The sequence below is a fragment of the Macaca mulatta genome, chromosome 5 (assembly GCF_049350105.2).
Source record: "Macaca mulatta isolate MMU2019108-1 chromosome 5, T2T-MMU8v2.0, whole genome shotgun sequence".
In the NCBI taxonomy this organism is placed as follows: Eukaryota; Metazoa; Chordata; class Mammalia; order Primates; family Cercopithecidae; genus Macaca; species Macaca mulatta.
This window is the reverse complement of record NC_133410.1, coordinates 138,434,848-138,458,625: the sequence shown is the minus strand read 5'-3', so window position 1 is coordinate 138,458,625 and position 23,778 is coordinate 138,434,848. Positions and strand designations below refer to the sequence as shown.

Here is a 23,778-nt window from a genome sequence, read left to right as displayed (position 1 = left end):
TTCTTCAGTCTTCCTGGAGAATTTATTTCTTTATCATTATGAAATACCCCTCCTTATCTTTGATAATTTTTACTGTTCTGAGGTCTGCTCTGTCTGAAACTAATATAGTTACTTCAGCTTTGTTTTCACTGCTATTGGCATGTAAGGCATCATCCCTTAACCTGTAGCTGATCAGAGTCTTTACGTTTAATGTGGGTTTCTTACAGACAACATATAGTCAGGTTTTATTTTTTTAATATACTCTGACAATCTCTGTCTTTTAATTGGCATACTTACCAATCACACTTAAATTGGTTATTGATATATTTCTTTTCATGTAAACCGTAGTATTTGTCTAGCCATTGCCAGAGGCTTCTTTTTCTGCCTTTTCTAGTTTTAGTTGTGCATTTTATGATTCTATTTTACCTACTCTTTTAGTGGATCGATTATATTTACTTAAAAAGACTTTCATGGTGTATATGTGCCACATTTTCTTGATCCAGTCTATCATTGGTGGACATTTGGATTGTTTCTAAGTCTTTGCTATTATGAATAGTGCCACAATAAACATAAGCGTGCATGTGTCTTTATAGCAGTATGATTTATAATCCTTTGGGTATATACCCAGTAATGGGATGGCTGGGTCAAATGGTATTTCTAGTTCTAGATCCTTGAGGAATTGCCACACTGTCTTCCACAACGGTTGAACTAGTTTACAGTCCCACCAGCAGTGTAAAAGTGTTCCTATTTCTCCACATCCTCTCCAGCACCTGTTGTTTCCTGACTTTTTAATGATCACCATTCTAACTGCCGTGAGATGGTATCTCATTGTGGTTTTGAGTTCATGTCCTTTGTAGGGACATGGATGAAGCCGGAAACCATCATTCTCAGCAAACTATCACAAGGACAATAAAACAAACACTGCATGTTCTCACTCATAGGTGGGAATTGAACAATGAGAACACTTGGACACAAGAAGGGGAACATCACACACTGGGGCCTGTTGTGGGTTAGTGAGAGGGTGAAGGGATAGCATTAGGAGATATACCTAATGTAAATGACGAGTTAATGGGTGCAGCACACCAACATGCCACATGTATACATATGTAACAAACCTGCACGTTTTGCACATGTACCCTAGAACTTAAAGTATAATAAAAAAAAAAAGAAAAGAAAAGAAAAATCTTCTGTTAAATGGCAAGGTCTACACTGAATGCCAAATACACAGAGAGAAGAATCCCAGTCCTTGTCGTCAATGAGTTCATGGTCTTTCAGGCATGCATTTGCTTCTACCCTGTACCCAGCCCATGCCAAACAATCAATGAATATCATTTGCTGTAACCCAAGCACAGTGCTAAGCACTTCACAGACATAATCTCAACTGATCAGCACAATAAACCTACCAGGAGGAACCATTAAGACCCTCAGTTTACAGAGGAGGAAACAAATGGGCACAAAGAGGTTAAATATCTAGAGAGGCAGGAAGAGGGTAAGAGGGCATCAGTGGGGTACAAGAATACTGTGTTCCCTGTAAATGTATATAATTATGATTTGTCCATCAAAAATAATATTAATAAAAAGCAAACAAACAAAAAAAAAGACTTTCAGTGGTTGTTCCAAGTCAGCCGGAACTCTGGAACTGTCTGCATTTGCCTCTCTCTGTAGATTTTAAGATGGATTTTCCCAAAATTCAGTTATCCCATGGTCCAGGAAAAACCACTGATTTTCAAGTTTTCAGGTTTTTCTAATTATATTATTATGATAATAATATATTATGATATTATGTGATATTATAAGGAGAAGAATGACAATTTTCAAGCTCTTTACATGTCAGAGCTTGGAATTGTCATTCTTATCCTTATAATATTCAAAATAAAATGAAAAAAAAAACCTCAAAATCAAATAATACTGCATTTTGGTTTCACAACCTTTTGAAACACATGATGTGAATGATACGCAGGAAACAAAATACTATGTGCTCTGATAATTACTTACAAACCATTTCCAACTATATCTATTTGGTTCAAATAACTCTTAAGGGATATTGACAATTATAATGCTAACTATGTCATAGGCTTCATATCAACCATTCTCAAAATATAGAAAAGGAGAGATTTTTAACTTTTATAGAGTAAATATAAAAAGAAACTGATGATAAACATTGATGAACTGCTTTTAGTTTTTTAAATTATATTACTTTTAAACATTTTATAAAAGATATTCCTAAAACAAGCCCTTATCTCAATTAAACTTTTAAAATATATTTATAACTTTAATAATGTTTGCAACTTTAGCAGATGTTAATTATCTTATTGAAGCTAGCTCCAACTTACAGATTTTCATGATGCATTGATAATTATTTGAGTAGAAATTATGATATGAATTAAGTACTCTATATTTTTAGTATGTGATTGTAAGAAAAATAAAGATACTTTAATGAATCCATGAACAATGCACACATGAGACTAACATCAAGAATAAACTATTATAATACACATTAGAATGATAATGACGGTAGATAATGGAGTAGGGTAGTGTGGAGAACTTTTGTTCCCGTTTTGTTTCTTGTTGCATAAGTTACCTAATTTGCACCTAGAAAATCCCAATAGGAATGGGTTTTTCAACAAGGTTATATCTTTCGGCTTTCATATACAAGAACATTGTCTCCAAAAATCTCTATAAGTCCGGTTAATATGCAAAGTTACCATATTTCACCAGAGCTAAAAATGCTTAGCTACAAGTCAATACTAAAAAATGTGTAACGGTGTTAAGGGTAATAGGAACATTACAATATAGCACTTTCCCTCTCATAAATAACCTAAAGTACTTTGAAAGTTCTCTTATCTCTACTTTCTTTTTTTTTTTTTTACTTTAATTAAAAAATTAATTTGGAAAGTTTTACTTAACATTCAATCTGGTAGCATCTTTAGAAATATCAGAAAATCAGACCACATTAGGCCAGAATTCCTACATAGTAACTAACAATCATCTAGAGCAAAATTTATGTTTAGATCTCTACACACTGGAATGGTTAATCAATAAAGTCCAGAGGTTTGGGTTTAGTTTTTAAGTAGTCCCCTTTAGTGCAAAAACAGTTTTCAGGGCCTTTTTAATTGTTCAAATGTAACTTATATTACCTATTTTTAATTGAGGAAAGACTGAATGTAAGGGCAAGTGTTTTAGATTGATCATTTAAATCCTTGACTCACTTGTGATGCAACTTGAGTACATATTTTATACGCTATGTACTTGAAGACTCAACTGATTCTGAGAAATGTTTCTTACTGAAAGTTTGTTTCATTCCCTTACCTTGTCTGCCTGTCCTCTGAGACCATTTGAATTCAGAATCTCTGCTTTATACTCAGATCATCCTAGGTTAAGTCTCAGTTCTGCCACTTACAAGTTGCAAGACTTTGGGCAACTCAATCAACTTCTTTGAGTCTCAGTATTAAAAAAGATAATTTAAATGTGTCTATCACCAGTTTGCATTTCATCAGGAAAATAGAGCCACTACGAGCCTTATGGGCTCATTTAAGAGGTTTCACTGGATTAATTCAGAATCACTCAGCAAAATCTTTCTTTTGATTAACTCAAAACCAACTAATTTGGGGCGTAAATTACATAAGGAAAAAATCAAAACATCGTCTTCCCCATTTAATGTAACCTAATCAAGAGAGTGATTACCTTTGCCCTATTTTATTGACTAGAACAACTCATAAGTTTAAACTGTATTTAAGAGAAGGGAATTGTCCAAGAGCATGACTTATACAGTGGCCTCCATAGAGTAATTACTTCACTCAAGAGACTTTTCAGAGACTATGCTCAAAATCCTCAGTCCCCAAATTCTCTTTTACAAATAAATCTGTAGGAAATAATTATTATGCATCAACATGAATTTACCTCTATGATGTCAAAAATTAAAAGTAACATAAATGTTCAAAAGTAGAGAATAGCTAAATAAATTGTATTTATTTATACTGATATTCTATAGCACCTTTATTATGTCATTTTAGAGAAGACCATTGAGTCTAATGTAGAAAATGTTTAGAAGTACTTCTGTGTAGAGAAAAAAGCCCATAAAACAACATTTTTAGTGGTGTTTTAAATAATATGTTAGCATTTTGTTTTATATATATATTAAAACATATGTATGTGTGTGAATATTTATATAATGTAACAGAAACACACTTCTTTAATTATACCATTTGAACATAGCCTTTTCTTCTGCTGATGCGGCAGCATAAGGAAGAGTGAGAGGGCCAATGTGTCACACTGCCTCAGTTCCAAGCCTGAGTCCACAACCTACCAATCTGTAATACTAGACAGGATGCTTAATTCTGTCTCAGTTTATTATCTACAAAGGGAAAGTTTTTACAGGGCTATTCTGAGCATTCAATGAGATAATATATAAAGACAGTACAAGGTCTAACAGATAGAAAATAATGCACAATTGTAACTATTAATTCACACAGTGACCAAAAATGTGTGGAATAATTGGATTAGCATCATGAAAGATAGAATGACCTTGATTATCTGAGAGAAATTTCTCACAATTTGCTCACGTATTTGTTAATAATTCTATATGAACCTAATTTAGTCAATCTACAATAAATATTATTGTCCTCTCCTTTCCAACACAAAATAAAACAAATTATTTGAATCATTACCTAGTATAATGTGCTATAGAGAGAAAAATGAATCTCAACAACTGACATGTAAATAAGATGTATTAGTCCGTTTTCTAATAAAATGGTAATAAAGACATACCTGACTAGTAAATAAAGGCATACCCTTCTAATAAAGACATACCTGACACTGGGAAGAAAAAGAGGTTTAATTGGATTTACAGTTCCACATGGCCGGGGAGGCCTCAGAATTGTGGTGGGAGGTGAAAGGCACTTTTTACATGGTGGCAGCAAGAGAAAATGAGGAAAAAGCAAAAGCGGAAACCCCTGATAAACCCATCAGATCTCATGAGACTTACTATCACGAGAATAGCATAGGAAAGACCAGCCCCCATGATTCAGTTACCTCCCCCTGGGTCCCTCCCACAACATGTGGGAATTCTGGGAGATACAATTCAAGTTGAGATTTGGATGAGGACACAGCCAAACCATATCATTCCAACCCAGGCCCCTCATGTCCTCACATTTCAAAACAAATCATGCCTTCCCAACAGTCCCCCAAAGTCTTAATTCATTTCAGCATTAACCCAAAAGTCCACAGACCAAAGTATCATCTGAGACAAGGCAAATCCCTTCCACCTATGAGCCTGTAAAATCAAAAGCAAGCTAGTTACTTCCTAGATACAATGAGGATACAGTTATTGTAAATACAGCTGTTCCAAATGGGAGATATTGGTCAAAACAAAGGGGTTACAGGGCCCATGCAAGTCCAAAATCCAGCGGGGCAGTCAAATTTTAAAGTTCTGAAATAATCTTCTTTGACACCAGGTCTCACACCCAGGTCACGCTGATGCAAAATGTGGGTTCCCATGGTCTTGGGCAGCTCCACCCCTGTAGCTTTGCAGGGTACAGGCTCCCTCGTGGCTGCTTTCATGAGCTGGCATTGAGTGTCTGTGGCTTTTCCAGGTGCATGGTGCAAAATGCCAGTGGATCTACCATTCTGTGGTCTGGAGGATGGTGGCCCTCTTCTCATAGCTTCACTAGGTAGAGCTCCAGTAGGGACTCTGTGTCAGGGCTCTGACCCCACATTTCCCTTCTGCACTGCCCTAGCAGAGGTTCTGCATGAGGGCCCTGTTCCTGCAGCAAACTTTTGCTTGGGCATCCAGGTGTTTCCATATATCTTCTGAAATCTAGGTGGAGATTCCCAAACCCCAATTCTTGTCTTCTGGGCACCTGTAGGCTTAACGCTACATGAAAGCTGGAAAGGCTTGCGTCTTCCATCCTCTGAAGACATGGCCCGAGCTCTATGTTGGCCCCTTTCAGCCACAGCTGCAGTGGCTGGGACACAGAGACAAGTTCCTAGACTGCACACAGCACGGGAACCCTGGGCCTGGGGCTTCCATCCTCTAAAGACACAGCCTGAGCTCGATGTTGGTCCCTTTCAACCACAGCTGCAGCAGCTGGGACACAGAGACAAGTTCCTAGGCTGTACACAGCACAGGTACCCTGGGTCTGGCCCACAAAAAACACTTTTTTTCCTGGGCCTCCAGGCCTGTGATGGGAGAGGCTGCTGTGAAAGTGTCTGACATGCCCTGGAGACATTTTCCCCATGGTCTTGGGGATTAACATTAGGCTTCTTGCTACTTTTGCAAATTTCTGAAGCTGGCTTGAATTTCTTCTCAGAAAATGGGCTTTTCTTTTTTACTGCATCTTCAGTAGAAAATTTTCTGAACTTTTATGCTGTTTCCAATTTAAAATGGAATGCTTTTAACAGCATCCAAGTCACCTTTTGAATGCTTTGCTGCTTGGAAATTTCTTCTGCTTGATACCTTAAACCATTTCTCTCAAGTTCAAAGTTCCACAAATCTCTAGGGCAGGAGCAAAATGCTGCCAGTCTCTTTGCTAAAACATAACAAGAGTCACCTTTGCTCCAGTTCCCAACAAGTTCCTCATCTCCATCAGAGACCACCTCAGCCTGGATTTTATTATCCTTATTGCTATCAGCATTTTGGGCAAAGCCATTCAACAGCTCTGTAGGAAGTTCCAAACTTTCCCACATTTTCCTGTCTTCTTCTGAGCCCTTCAAACTCTTCCAATCTCTGCTTGTTCCCCAGTTCCAAAGTTGCTTCCACATTTTTGGGTATCTTTTCAGCAATGCCCCACTCTACAGTACCAATTTACTATATTAGTCCGTTTTCATGCTGCTGATAAAGACATACCCAATACTGGGAAGAAAAAGATGATTAGTTGGATTTATAGTTCTGCATGGCTGGGGAGGCCTCAGAATCATGGTGGGAGGCAAAAGGCACTTTTTATATGGTGGAGGCAAGAGAAAAGGAGGAAGCAGCAAAAGCAGAAACTCCTGATAAAAACATCAGATCTCATGCGACTTATTCACTATCACAACAATAGCACAATAAAGACCGGCTCCCATGACTCAATTACCTCTCCCTAGGTCCCTCCCACAACACGTGGGAATTCTGGGAGATACAATTCAAGTTGAGAGTCAGGTGAGGACATAGTCAAACAATACCATAAGAAAAACAGATGTGGGAAGTAATTAGCCTTGGTAGGATATATTCAGCACAAAATAAAACTGATACTTTGCAAAACTGCCCTGGTGAAATATAGTCTTATTTTAAAACAGCAGAAGAGCCAAATTTTCTTTACAAGATGTCAATCTATAAGTAGTGCCAGAAAGCATGGACTAGGTAGCAATAATGATTTCAAAAGAAAGTTGATAATAGTAGAACCTAGGAGTGATTATGAAAAATTTATTTGATTTGAAAAAAAGACTAAGATTTGAATCTAAGTCTATTGTTTGGCCCACAAGATCTTATCACCTCTAATAGCAAAAAAAAAAAAAAAAATGAAGGAAGACCATATGGCTAAAAAATATATTTTCATGATCTAAAAGTTTTATCTTAAGGGAGAGTATTAGGGGGTAAAGGAGTAAAACTAACCCTGGATCCCCCATTTCCCAGCTGGGCATCAAGCGCTCCTGAATGGGCTTTCCACTATAAGATACACAAAATAAATGAAAAGCCAAAAATGTTTTTTATTTTATCTGTAACTGTTAAAGAAGAAACTATTATGACAATTGTAAAAATGGAAAGGTTGACTGTATTCAAGTCTATCACAATACATATAAGGACTACTACAAAGGAGTCTTGCCATAAAGGAAAGAGATTGGGCTCAATTCTGAATATAATAAAGAAAAATTTGATTTATAACCTAGGACAAGGGTAGTGGGGATGGGGGTGGCAAGGTCAGTAGATAGAAATTTCCAAAGAGGGTAAGGTGATTCTTGCTAAGCTAAACTAACAGGATTCTTGCTGAAGGCAGGTCAAGGTGATGAGATATTACCTGGGGAATTGTGCAAGATGAGGAATTTGCTTAGATATTGAGGGTGATCAGATCTTGAAGGTGGGGAATTTGGCAAAGTCAACCTGACAGGATTCTTGGTAAAACTGGGTTCTTGAGAATATGTCCAAGGATGGGGCCTAGTTGGGTTCAGAGAAACCTGTCTAGAGTTTAGGCAAGAAAATAATTTTTGTAATAGCATTATTAAATAACCAAGTATAACTGCTGTGAAATAACGAACCAGGCATAAACGAAATCTGCTCTTACACTAGCCACAGAAACCAGTGGAGAGTGTCATAGGAACAAAAAAGTAGATGATTTCTGAGGGGGAAAAGAAAAGCACTGAGTCACAAAATAACTTACACACGCCCTAAACTATTGGCAAAGTTTTCACTGGCATCAAAATTTTACACTTGAATTAATTCAATGTTTTGAATGTCACAGATTCCTGCCTTTTGAAGACCATAGAAATGTAATCACATACTGGTCAGCATAGGCATTTGAGAGCTCTTGATGGTTTAAAATCTCTCAGTTTGTAAACAGTAGAAATGCAACAACAAAAATCACAATTCCACATATAACCACAGATTTTATTTTTTTTAGTTTTTTACATCCACTGAGTTGTTTTGGTACCATAGTGAATAAATGAAAGATATAAACAATGCTCTCTCTCTCTCTTTCTTTTTGATCAACTTTTGGTTGCCAAAAGTAGATGTGAAGCAGAATGCAAATAATGAGTATATAAAATTGGAACACAAATTATATACATATATATAATTATATACATACATCCTAAACATATACGTCTATTTGGATTTCACGTGCTTTCTGAATTTGGATGGGATTAAGAACATAATGTGAAAGTGGATGTCTGAGGAGGGGCAGCACCCAGATTGAAGTCAGCGTGCCCACTTTTTGGCTCTACATCTTCCAGGAACAAATCTGGGCTGTGGCATCTTTGTAAACTCTCTATAAACTGACAGTGTGGCACTAAAGAATGGGATCTTCACATCACCTAAAATTCTATTTGAGATAAGGATAATATTCAAAACCATAGTATGGATTTAGACAAATATAGAGTCAAAATCTCTTTATCGAGAAATATAAAAATAGAAGGCTTTATGTGAAACTGAATCATTAATACTAGCTCTGCATATCTCTTCTTCTAGGAAGGCATCCCAGGATTCTCAATTACCTCTCTCCCTAACGTGACATTACCATTTTAGACATGTGCTGTTTATGGCATATAACACATTGTTGTAATCATCTCTTACAAGGTGGCATCTTCTACTATACTGGGAATATCTGAACGCAAAACCACTATTTCAAGTCCTTGCAGAGTCAGCACCTAGCAATGAACATATAACATGTATTCAATATGTGGTAACATTAATAAATGAATGAATGAATGCTTAGTTGTGCTTAACACAATAAATAGCTGCCCAGAACAAAATACATCAATGTCTCTCTCTTGTCCCCATATTTTTTCCAAAAACAGTAAATTAAATTTTCAGTAGAATTTTATTTATTTTCCTTATCCATATATATGTGTGTATATATATGTATATGTATATGTGTGTGTATATATATATATACATACACACACACAAATACACATCTGGCTATATATTATATATTAAGTATATATTTCTTTGACCAAAGATGTATTTACATGTTGGTTAAACTAATAGGAAATCCCCACTGTTGAAATTTCCTCAGAATCAAATATTCCAGTTTTAACCCAGAAAGACTTTTATCTAAGCTAGAATCTTCTTTGCATATTTTTCTTTCTAAGAGATCATTTATGTATAAAGATAGAAACCCTGAAGCAAGCCAGATTAAATCTTAAATTTAAAAAAAATTATATACAGTCCATGATTACCTTGAAAACAAGTGTGGAGTCATTGTGGTCATATAAAATACAACTATGTAGAAACACAGAATGTGAATTTAACAGGTTTGAATTTATAAGACAGACAATGAAAATTATCTCCTGTTTGTAAAATCCTTTATGTTTTATGAGGCACTTCTGATACATTAACTCTTGATCTTTACAAGAATTCAGTGCATTATTTCCATTTTGCCAAGGCATAAACTAAGTCTCAGTGAAATAAATGACCTGCTGGCATTCATGAAAATGACAGTTGGTAGAGCTGAAACTACAGCTGAGGCCTCCTGATGCAGAGTTCACTTGTCTTTGCATCAAACCCCAGTATGTTTTTATTACATAACAATTTAGATAAATGAATATATTTTAAGTATACATTTCGTATATATTACTATGGATAATAATTCTATTTTTAGTATTTTCCTGCAGAAACATTAAATTTGTAAATGTAAAGTTCCTTAAGTGAAAACCAATATAAGTATAAAGTGGCATTATTAAAACTCACACTATTATGGCATTTAAAAATTGATTTGTCTCGATTGATGGAGAATCCAATTTAGGTTAAATAACTATGTTTATGAAATTACTTCAGGATTTATTGGCTGTAGCATGATAACTCATCAACTATAGTTGAGCTTGCAGGAATTTGAGCAGAAAAGTTAATTAACAATAATTTTAAAACTGCCAAAAGCGGCTGCAAGTTCAGTCTGCACTCTGCATACATAGCAACATGTGCTGGGCTTCAAAGAAAAAGTCATTTTCTAAAACTGTTTACTTTTATGTCATTGAACTCATTATTAAAAATAAGTGAACAGTATTGATTTCAATGCTTTAATAATTCAAAGTGGTTAAAGGCAATAAGAGCACTTGAGCAGACAAATATTTCCTATTATTGTTTATTACTAATGTTAACTATAATGACGCAATTAATTCAGGCATGATTTCCCAAAGAGAACTAAAATGCAATTATCAGACAAATAAGATGCCACAGTCAGTAACTTAAACCTCAGGCAGAAGACTTTACAAAGTGATATAATCAATATTACATTCAAGGTGGTATATGGTGTTATTAATTTGCCACAGAAAATACTGAAATTTCATTACCTTTTAAAAATCAAAATAAAATATCTCAAAATCTACTGATGTAATATTGTTGTCACTTGGAATAACTACTTTGCATATATATGATTCACAAAACAGCTTGCATTTATTTGCTTTGAATGAGGACACCTGCCACTGTTAGTTAAGAGAAATTATGGCTAATAAATGCTTGGACCTATTAATGCTTAATCGGTAGGAATATAAATTGCCTTATCAACATACAAACAAATTTTATATATCACTTTCATTAGAGAAATATCTGTAAACGATTCTTGTTCATAAATCCACTCATATGAATTGCATTTATTCTCTTATTATATTTCCAGTTAAAATAATAAACTATTGGATGTAACACCAACATTGTTCCCACATTTGTCTAACATAAATCTTTTTAAATGGAAGGAAACAAGAATATACTAACATACCTTTGACAGAGGAAAACATTGTGTCTTCTTGGTATCTGTTTCAGTTATCCACCTTGGACTATGACTAATTTTCTCCATGAAACTTTACGATGTTTCAGTTCAGAATTTCTGACATTAAAAAGAATGCACAAAGTTATAAATGGAATTCAAGTAAGAATTGAGACTGATCAGGAACTTCCTTGATCCAAAGGAAAATCTACTACTGGCTAACAGTGTAGTAAGCTTTCCTTCTTTTCCTTTTCCTTCCTTCCTTCCTTCCTTCCTTCCTTCCTTCCTTCCTTCCTTCCTTCCTTTCCCTTCCTTCCTTCCTTCCTTCCTTCCTTCCTTTCCCTTCCTTCCTTCCTTCCTTCCTTCCTTCCTTCCTTCCTTCCTTTCCCTTCCTTCCTTCCTTCCTTCCTTCCTTCCTTCCTTCCTTCCTTCCTTCCTTTCCTTCCTTCCTTCCGTCCTTCCTTCCTTCCTTCCATCCTTCCTTCCTTCCTTCCTTCCCCTCTTTCTTTTTTTCTCTCTTTCTCTCTCTCTCTTTCTTTTTCTCCCTGTCTTTCATGAAAGCACTCTTACATCTAACCACAACATAAGAAAAACTACAAATTGCCTTTCTGCTCAAAGATACTTATTCTTGGTTGGCAACCTAGGTGGCAAGAATAGTATTTTCTCCCACTCACAGCTTTAAAAAGGAGAAAAAAAAAATGATGTGCTGAACATAGATTAGAAAATCTTTCAAATCCAATAAACAAATATTCCTACGATCCTTTAGAATCTGACTGGTACAATAATAACCATTGTCTTTCAAGAAATGTAATCAGCATTAAATATAAAAGAATTTTGAAATTAAAATACCATTTTATGTCTTTAGAAATCTTAAGATAATATTTTCAGATGTTATATTTATAAAACATGAAATAATAGAAAAATATACAAAGATAAAATTAATATGTCCACCTACATGCCCCAAACCCAACCTCCTGAGGTGACCACTATTAAGACTCTGGTATATATACTTCCATTAATTTCTACCTGTTTGTATTAACACATGCTTATATCCTTTCATGGGTATTGTGTTACACTGCCCAGATCCCCTTCAGAAATGAAGGCATCCCCACCCCAGCTGTTGGAAGTGCAGCTGTATGATGCCCCGAGACATCAGTTATCATTGGGATTACCTCCGCTAAAGAAAACTGACTGTTCTGAGCTCATGTCTTCTTCCAGGGGCAGTCAACATATAGTGACTGTTCAACACAGGAGTGTAAAGGCCTGGCTCCCTGCTGCCAATGAAGAATAAATCAAAAGGAATATGCCAGCTCCAAAGCACCCATAGGGGTGGACAGAGGTTTGTACTTGTTCTTCATCACAAATATTTCTTTCTCTAACCATGTTTCAGCCCCCACTATTCCATGGTTGGAAATGTCAAGAGCACTCCTAATGAACATCCAGTGCACTAATCCCCTTCTCAGTGGGCTTACTGGGAACTTTTCAATAACTTTGTATGACTTTACAAACAGCATAAGAACCTTAAATCAGTCTAATATTCATTATCCATCTCCTGCCTTTGTGCTTCTTTTGTCTTACATTTTACTACTACATATACTACAAACCCTACAGGACCTATTACTTTTGCTTTAAATAGTCAATAGTCTTTTAAATAAATATAATTACACATGTATACATAAACACAGAGAAAAGGAGAGATGAAGAGAGAAAGACTTACAGAGGCACTAAAAACATTGACCTACGCAGAGAGTTACTTTGATGCTCTTCTTTCCTTGTTAGAAATCTGGAATCCCGTCTGGTATCATTCCCCCTTAGCCTAAAGAACTTCTTAAAGCATTTCTTTTTTTTTTTTTTTTTAATTTATTTATTATTATTATACTTTAAGTTGTAGGGTACATGTGCATAACGTGCAGGTTTGTTAAAGCATTTCTTATGTGGAGCTGATGAACACTCTCAGGTATCATCTCTCTGAGAATGTCTTAATTTTTTCTTAATTTTTGAAGTATATGTTTGTCAAATACAAAATTTAGATTCATAGCTTTCTCTTTCAGTATTCTAAAAGTATGATTTCATTGGCATGTGGTCTTCATTATTTCTGAAGCAATTTCATTATATTTTCTTTCATTTTTCCAAGTATGTGATGTATCTTTTTTCCCTCTGGCTGGTTTAGAGGTCTCTATCTGCAGTTTTCAGCAACTTGACTATAATATGCTTAGGTGGCCTTGTCATAGTAGTGGTTGCTTGTATTTGCTTTACCTGGTATTTACTGAGTTTCTTGGAACTATGGCTTGATATTTTTTACTAAGTTTTGAGAAGTCTCAGTTATTATCTCTTCAGAGATGTCTTTTGCCTTATCAACTTTGGCAATGTATATATTAAACTATTTTTTATCGCTTCATATATCTTGAACAGTTTATTCCTTTTCAATTCCTTTTTCCTTTCCTTATGCTTCAATTTGTATACTTTCTATTAATTTGTTTTCTATTTCACTGATCATTTCATTAACTGTTTTTAGTTTGTTGTTAAGCACATTTAATAATTATTCTATTTCTAAAATCATATTTCTTTATTTCTAGCCTTTCACTTTGGCTATTGGAAATTTCCATTTCAATTAGACCATATCTTTGCAAAATTATCTCTGTGTGAAATTCTCCCACCTTTTCCACTAGATTCTTAAGCATTTTTATCACTGTCAATTTAAACAACCCTGTTGGATGGTTATAATACTTGAAGCATCTGTTAGTCTATTTCTATTAAATATTAATCTTCTTGACCTTTAGTCACCCTTTCCTTCATTTTTTCCTTCTTTCTTTTTTCTTCTCGCCATTTCTTTCATTCTCTTTCTTTCTTTTGTATTTTCTTTCTTCCTTTCTTTCATATTGTAGTTTTTTTACATGCCAGACATTTTTATTAAAGTCTAGTTGAGACTGAAGTAAATAATTATTTCCTCCACAATGGAGCAGAGTTTTGTTTGTTTGTTTATTTGTTTTAATCAGGCCACCATGGGGAGAAGCTGAGTCAATCTGATCTAGAATGTGGCTGTGTGTGAGTTTCATAAAATTTTAGTTTAATTCAGCTCACCATGAACTTCAAATACTCTTAAGACAGAGTCAGGATTTTTCTCTTATTAGGTTCCTTGGATCTGAGTACTTGTAATATTCCAGAGAGCTGCCTGTGTTTTAAAGCTGAACTGCCAGCTGTGGTTACTCTCTCCCTGTGTTCCAGTCTAGCTCCCTGATAGTTGGATAGCAAAGAAATAACTTCTGCTTTCCATTCATACTTTTTACTTTCTGAGTCTTACAGTCTTCCCATATAAGCTGAGTCTTCTGAGGCAGCAGCCCTATACTCAGTCTGAAGTAACTCAAAAGTGTTTCTCTTAGCTATTCTCCCTTCATACTAGTGTTTGGTAGCTGGGTCAGTATCTGGGTGTCTCTGGGGATCTCTGTGAACTCTCCGGTCTTTCTCCTGCTTGATTTAGGATGGTAGCTCTCTTGTACCTATTCATCTCTCCTTCTCTATCTCCTTCTTTTGGTTATCAGTAAAGACCCAAAGGAAAGAATTATCAGAGGATGGAAAATTTCTCTGTGACTACAGTCTAATTTATCACATGAGCCCACATATTATCATTAGCAGTATTATAATTTTGATTGGTTTTTCCTTTCCTGGTCTATGCAGTATTCTTCCTCTTTTGACAATTCTGCCAAAGATAAAAATGGTTGTCATGCTTTCCTTTCCTATAAAAGGCTCCATACTTCCTGGATCTCAGTTCCTCTTGGTATTTTCTCAAAAAAGTTTTAAAAACTTATTATTTTGAAGTTCGTCTTGCCTTATTGGGATGCTGGGCTGAGAGTGAGAATCTCATGGCTTCATTTTATCCCTATAAAGCTCTTTTTCTATTGAGGATATTATCTTTGTGAACTGATACTGAAATATATTTTAAAGATTTTAGAGTCGATCTATGAGATATTTATTTTTTTTAATATTAAAATCTTCAATTATTTATCTGCCTCCTTTGAATGATAAAGATATGGATAGAAGGATTAATTCTTAAGTCTTAGAACAAATTATTTTCCCATTCAAGGAGACTTCACTCTCAACAATTGCTGTCACTAAATAAGGCTTATAATGAATTTATCAAAATGCACACATAGGTTATTTATATTTATACCAGATCACAAGAATTATTTTGATATACATTTTATAGAAATGTATCCTGGGATAGAATAAATTTAAAAATTAATAAAACACTTGATCTATGTCTAATATATTCTGAAATATAACAGCTCTGCATCAAGTGTCTATCCATACATAATGATGACTTATCAAAAGTATCATTTACACTAATATCAGAAAACCTGAGATCTTTAAGAGCTCATTCTCTTGGGTTGATTTGGTTCTGTCAGAATTAATCTCATCAACCAAATTTGCAAACAACTCCAGGAACATCATATCACAAACCATGTTCTCCATTTACGATGAAAGTTAAGAGGCTTCCCTGTCTTGTGCCAGTTTTCAAAGGGAATTTTTCCAGTTTTTGCCCATTCAGTATGATATTGGCTGTGGGATTGTCATAAATAGCTCCTATTATTTTGACATACGTTCCATCAATACCGAAATTATTGAGCGTTTTTAGCATGAAGGGCTGTTGAATTTAGTCAAAAGCCTTTTCTGCATCTATTGAGATAATCATGTGGTTCTTGTCTTTGGTTCTGTTTATATGCTGGATTATGTTTATTGATTTGCGAATGTTGAACCAGCCTTGCATCCCAGGGATGAAGCCCACTTGATCATGGTGGATAAGCTTTTTGATGTGCTGCTGAATCCGGTTTGCCAGTATTTTATTGAGGATTTTTGCATCGATGTTCATCAGGGATATTGGTCTAAAATTCTCTTTTTTTTGTTGTTGTCTCTGCCAGGCTTTGGTATCAGGATGATGTTGGCCTTATAAAATGAGTTAGGGAGAATTCCCACTTTTTCTATTGATTGGAATAGTTTCAGAAGGGTGTTGGAAGTTCTGGCTAGGGCAATCAGGCAAGAGAAAGAAATCAAGGGTATTCAGTTAGGAAAAGAAGAAGTCAAATTGTCCCTCTTTGCAGATGACATGATTGTATATTTAGAAAATCCCATTGTCTCAGCCCAAAATCTCCTTAAGCTGATAAGAAACTTCAGCAAAGTCTCAGGATACAAAATTAATGTGCAAAAATCACAAGCATTCGTATACACCAGTAACAGACAAACAGAGAGCCAAATCAGGAATGAACTTCCATTCACAATTGCTTCAAAGAGAATAAAATACCTAGGAATCCAACTTACAAGGGATGTAAAGGACCTCTTCAAGGACAACTACAAACCACTGCTCAGTGAAATAAAAGAGGACACAAACAAATGGAAGAGCATACCATGCTCATGGATAGGAAGAATCAATATCGTGAAAATGGCCATACTGCCCAAGGTTATAGATTCAATGCCATTCCCATCAAGCTACAAATGAGTTTCTTCACAGAATTGGAAAAAACTGTTTTAAAGTTCATATGGAACCAAAAAAGAGCCTGCATCTCCAAGACAATCCTAAGTCAAAAGAACAAAGCTGGAGGCACCACACTACCTGACTTCAAACTATATTACAAGGCTACAGTAACCAAAACAGCATGGTACTGGTACCAAAACAGAGATATAGACCAATGGAACAGAACAGAGTCCTCAGAAATAATACCACACATCTACAGCCATCTGATCTTTGACAAACCTGAGAGGAACAAGTAATGGGGAAAGGATTCCCTATTTAATAAATGGTGCTGGGAAAATTGGCTAGCCATAAGTAGAAAGCTGAAACTGGATCCTTTCCTTACTCCTTATACGAAAATTAATTCAAGATGGATTAGAGACTTAAATGTTAGACCTAATACCATAAAAACCCTAGAGGAAAACCTAGGTAGTACCATTCAGGACATAGGCATGGGCAAAGACTTCATGTCTAAAACACCAAAAGCAATGACAGCAAAAGCCAAAATTGACAAATGGGATCTCATTAAACTAAAGAGCTTCTGCACAGCAAAAGAAACTACCATCAGAGTGAACAGGCAACCTACAGAATGGGAGATAATTTTTGCAATCTACTCATCTGACAAAGGGCTAATATCCAGAACCTACAAAGAACTCAAACAAATTTACAAGAAAAAAACAAACAACCCCATCAAAAAGTGGGCAAAGGATATGAAGAGACATTTCTCAAAAGAAGACATTCATACAGCCAACAGACACATGAAAAAATGCTCATCATCACTGGCCATCAGAGAAATGCAAATCAAAACCACAATGAGATACCATCTCACACCAGTTAGAATGGTGATCATTAAAAAGTCAGGAAACAACAGGTGCTGGAGCGGATGTGGAGAAATAGGAACACTTTTACACTGTTGGTGGGATTGTAAACTAGTTCAACCATTATGGAAGACAGTGTGGCGATTCCTCAAGGATCTAGAACTAGATGTACCATATGACCCAGCCATCCCATTACTGGGGATATACCCAAAGGATTATAAATCATGCTGCTATAAAGACACATGCACACGTATGTTTATTGCGGCACTATTCACAATAGCAAAGACTTGGAATCAACCCAAATGTCCATCAGTGACAGACTGGATTAAGAAAATGTGGCACATATACACCATGGAATACTATGCAGCCATCAAAAAGGATGAGTTTGTGTCCTTTGTAGGGACATGGATGCAGCTGGAAACCATCATTCTTAGCAAACTATCACAAGAACAGAAAACCAAACACCGCATGTTCTCACTCATAGGTGGGAACTGAACAATGAGATCACTTGGACTCGGGAAGGGGGACATCACACACCGGGGCCTATCATGGGGAGGGGGGAGGGGGGAGGGATTGCATTGGGAGTTATACCTGATGTAAATGACGAGTTGATGGGTGCTGACGAGTTGATGGGTGCAGCACAGCAACATGGCACAAGTATACATATGTAACAAACCTGCACGTTATGCACATGTACCCTAGAACTTAAAGTATAATAATAATAATAAAAAAAAAATAAAAATAAATAAAAAAAATCTTCCACCCACTAAAAAAAAAAAAAAAAAAAAAGTTAAGAGGCTCCAGAAATCACAGTGAGACACACTTTCAAAGTTATATAATATCTATACAATGACAAAACTTATTTCCTCTTTACCCTCATTAGCATGGATATATGGTAATACCAGTACGCCTTTCTGACACTCTACCCATAAGAAGTTTTGTGCTGCATGTATCAGTCTCATAACTGTGAATACATAAAAACATGTGTGTTGAAATTTTATCATTTTTTTCCATTATCGCAAGCTGGGAGGTAAATGTATTTTAGAATTTAGTGATGATTCCACAGCCCATTAATATGATCTCTCAAAATATTAATACCTGATCATATAATTCTCTACAATGTTCTGGAACAACTTTGTCACATTTCTCTTGATAGTTACTTGCTCATTAGACATATTTTTTTTCATGTATTATTCATGTACAAAAATATGTTGGCGCTATACTGATCTTTTCATCTGCTGTTCTTAGTTGGCTGTTAAGCACAATTAATAATTATTCTATTTCTAAAATCATATTTCTTTATTTCTAGCCTTTCCATTTGGTTATTGGAAATTTCCATTTTAATTAGACCATAACTTTGCAAAATTATCTCTGTGTGAAATTCTCCTACATGAGATTTCTTTTCGTTTCAATCCAAAGGCACCACAGAATTCTCTAAGTTAAAGACAAATACTACATGATCTCACATATATGTGGAATCTGAAGAAGGTGATCTCATAGAGATAGAGAGTAGAATGGTGGTTACCAGAGGCTGGGGTGGCTTTTGGGGAGACAAGTTGGGGGTATGTTGTACAAAGGATACATATTTATAGAGAGATAAGTGGAACAAGCTTAAGAGATCTAATGTGCTACAGGGTGATTATAGTTAATAATGAGATATTGTGTTCTTGAAAAATGCTAAGAGTAGATGTTGTGTTTTTAACCACAAAATTGATAACTATGTGATGTAATGCATTTATTAGCTAGATTTGACCATTCTACAATCTACATATAGTTCAAAATATCATGATATACCCAATGAATACATACAGTTTCATGACAACTTTTAACAAACAAATAAATTTGTAAAACGTTTCTGGACTCAATTTGTGAAATAACCTAGGAAACAGGATATTTCTGAAAGAAAATAAATAAAAAGAAAAAGAAACTGAAAACATCTTTTGTTTTTTCTTTGCTCTGTATTTTTATATACTGTAAGATATAAGATATATAGAGAAAATTACGTTAAATACCTGTCTCCAGCCTGCTTCATGTATTTTTGCAATGACTAAAAGTGAGATAAATCAGCACTGCCACTCCCACCATATACATCCAGGAAATCCAAACTCTACTCAGTGCCTCTTTTAAATGTTTCCTTTTCTTTAACAATCTCATTAAAATTTACAATGTGGCTTAATTTTATACCTAAAAGAGACACTATCCTAATATATAATAAGAGCTATGTGAAATATTCATCACAAAACATTTAAAAATTATAATTACCTGAGGCTTACGTTTTATGATAATGTTTCCTTGCATTCTACATTCACATATTTGATGTTCCCATCAAATCCAAGAAGGGAACACGTTATATTGACAACATATGTCAGACTACTGTTTAATGAGCAAGATTGGATTCCTTTTTTGAAACATCATTATCATTTCCTGACTTATTCCAATTCAACTTTAGGTTTAGAGGGATGACATGGTCTCATGGAAGTATACTACCACTGATTATCAACTTCTATAATGGACATATTTCCCATTTTTGGTTCTTTCATGTTCAAACAATCCCTTCCCCTTGACACACTGATCACCATTGGAGTATGAATGGGTGGAAATGATCACCTCTCACTATTGCAGAAGCCAGATCCTCCACCTCACTGTTGAAGATTAGGAGACTTTTTTTTTTCTTTTTTATTAAAGACAGGGTCTCACTGTGTCACCTAGGCTGGAGTGCAGTGCGTGATCTCGACTCACTGCAACTTCTGGCTCCTGGGTTCAAGTGATTGTCATGCCTCAGCCTCGTGAGTAGCTGGGATTACAGGCATGTGCCACCACGCCTGGCTCATTTTTTTTGTATTTTTAGTAGAGATGGGTTTTCACTATGTTCGCCAGGCTGGTCTTAAACTCCTGACCTCAAGTGATCCACCCCCCTCAGCCTTGCAAAGATTAGAAGACTTTTATTGCAAAAGATGGGACGCAAACAGATGCATGACTGCTATAAGTCGCACACAAACCTTCCTGTTCTTGTTCTGTAATATACTTGCTACAGTTTTTGTTGCCTGACTCTTCAGACCTTACAGAATCCCTTTCTGTATACGCTCATTGCTCTCACACATTATATGATCTCTAGTATCTTTTAAATAAAATCACTTTTTAAATGTTTAAAATAAGATTGCCAGAGTTAGTTTTTATTTCATACAACTAAAGCATGTGTGCTTATTCAGTGTGTTTTGGAAGCCACACTGAACTTTTTTAAAAAAGTAGATGCCCATGCAACTAATTTTACCTTCTGGAGTATAATGTGGACATCCTCCTTCTTTGTAAGGACTGACTAGGTTAAAAATGCTATCTAGAGTGAGTTGTTTTGGCTTACAAGCTTCTGAAGACCCCTTAGAAAGCATTTTGCTATGGATATTACTTTTATTGGAAATTAGCCATCTGTTCTAGTACACTCATTTAAAAATTTATTCAATAAATATTTATCAAGTTTCTATATGCATAAGACATCATGTTTAGAACTGGGAATATAGTGATCAACTACACTGTTAGCTTCCAAAGGCATCCTGGCTTTGTTGAAACAACTTATTGAATACATACTATGTATATTAAAAGTGCTGTAGGGATTGGATAGACAAAGAAAAAGAACACATTATCACTGTCCTTGAGTTTAGGATATAGTGCAAAACATCAGTTTAATTAAATAATTGATTATAGAATACTGTTAAGATCACTATGATGTTATTAAAACTTCAGGAAAATTACTCAAAAGGTTGTGGTTATCAAACCAAATTTTGAAGCTAGTCAAGGCAAGAATGAAAATTATTATAGGCCAAAGCAGTATGTATGGTGCATAAAGAAGTAAAAGGTGCTCATGAGTAAAACTAAGTTGTATATGTGCAAAGGCCATGGTGGTGGCAATAGAGAATAAGGCAGAAGAGCTCTTTTATTTTGTTATTTCTTCCCTTAACCAATTTATGTCAGAGGTTGCAATTTTTTGAATTTTTGCAATTAGACCTCGGTGATGACCTTGAGCAGTAGGTTATAAGTAACTCCCACATGCTTAGTGTTCCAATAATGAAACACTAGGCATAAGTGGGTGATGGTCATCCCACCCCTGGGATAAATCTTCATCAATAGACTCTACAAAATCTCACAGGATTTTTTTTCAGACACAGTCTGACTCTGTTCCCCAGGGTGGAGTTCAGTGGTGCAACTCACTGCATCCTCAAGGTCCCAGGCTGCTGTGATCCTTCCACCTCAGTCTCTCAAGTAGCTGGGACCACAGGATTGCACCACCACACCTAGCTAATTTTTTATATTTTTTTGTACAGACAGTCACTTGCCACATTACCCAGGCTGATCTTGAACTCCTGGGCTCAAGCAATCTGCCTGCCTTGGCCTGCAGATTTGTTTTAATAGTTAAAACTATCATACATATAAGAATTAGTGGTATATCCTTTGAAAAATTGGCATTTACTACATAGCAAGTGTTTCCAAAAGCCTTGTAACATTTTAAATATCCACCAGCAAAATATGGGAATTTTCTTTACCCCACATGCCTATAGCAATAAGTATTAATACCCTCATCTAGATTCCGGAGTCTGAGGTGTTAAAAATCATATCTTACTGATATTTTGATTTGCATTACTGCAACTGAATTTGAGCATCCTTTAATATGATTTCTTTTTTTTACCATTTGTAAATTTTCTACTTATATCCTTTGCTTTTTTTTTGAAAAAAGAGAGATTAGTTGTATTTTACGTCAATTGAGCTCTTTGTTTATTATAGAATGTTAAGCTTTTGTCATCATATGCAAATATTTTTTCATATTTAAATATAAACTATTTTATGTTACCTTTTGAAATCCAAAGTATTTTTTAAATACCATGTGGTTAAATATGTTTTCTTTTCTTTATAGTTTCTAGATTTTTAGTCTTGGCTAAACTGCTCTTTATTTCAACTCTAGCTTGAATAGGAAGTTTCCATTTTAATTCTCTTTGTGATGGTCAGTTGTATCAGCATTATTTATTAACTAGTCAACTATTTTCCTTTTAAATTGAACTCTCATATTTTTGGCCTTTTATTTTTCATAATGTTTAATTTTGTAACTTCTACTATGTTACACTGATCCTATAAAGTTATTAAAATGAGTTCAGTAAAATGGCCTTAGAGAATGTTGTTTCAGTACCTGCTACAGCAAGTATTTCTTCTCAGTTCTCCTTCTTTTAAACAGTTTTTTAAAACCAATTTGTGGGTATCTATTTATCCATATAAATGAAATTAACTGCTATTTAATTCCAAGAGGGAACACTTATTGTGATTATAAATCGAAATGATACTGGAAATAATCTAGTGGTTTTTTGCTTTATAAGGTTCTGAGAAAGGTTAGTTATAACAGTAGATTTGTTTATTTCTCCTTAATTCAGTCAATTTTCTTCATATCTCTTAAAGCTATGTTACCAGGTACACTCACGTTAGAATTGATATAGCTTTCTGGTAAATTTAACCTTTTGTCATTATATAGGCATGTTTTTTATCTGTAGCAATGCCTTTTGCCTCCAAGTTTATTTTGTACTACATTCAGGTAACTATCGTCTTTTCTGGTTTTACTTGTCTGGTCATATTTTTAGTCACTTTATTCAGAATCTTTTAATATTTCTAACTTTTACACCTCTTTATAGTAACAGCATGTAGGTGAGTTTTGATTTTTATCCATGTGCCTTTAACTGGAGCATTTAGTCTAATCACATATTAATATCATTACTAATATAGTCAGATTTATTTTTACCATCTTATTTTATACTTTTTTGTCTCAGATTTTTACTTGTAATTTTTCTTCATCTTAAGTTGGATATATTGTTTTAATTTATTTCACTTTTTCCCTGTACTTTTGTAGAATTCACTCAACAAACATACATACTCCTCCATATTTGTACCCTCCTCACATACAATACACCACTACCCACTGTCTGGCCTATATTTTAACATACTTTAGTTTGTTCTTACATTTTTTTCTGTCCTGAGACAGTATTGTTACTGTGCTCTGAAGTCAATGTTTTTACCTTATTCTTTCTTCTTACTTCAAAGATAGAGTCGGCTCAGT

The 23,778-nt window shown here is 35.1% G+C and overlaps 1 long non-coding RNA gene across 1 annotated transcript in view; it reads right to left on the bottom strand.

Annotated features, from left to right (window-relative positions):
* The window catches only part of LOC144340924 (uncharacterized), a 163,590-nt gene that overhangs the window by 108,507 nt on the left and 31,305 nt on the right, over positions 1–23,778 (bottom strand). The window contains exon 2 of the long non-coding RNA XR_013417472.1: positions 11,382–11,489. This is a non-coding gene — a long non-coding RNA (uncharacterized LOC144340924). The remainder of the gene's footprint in view (positions 1–11,381; positions 11,490–23,778) is intronic.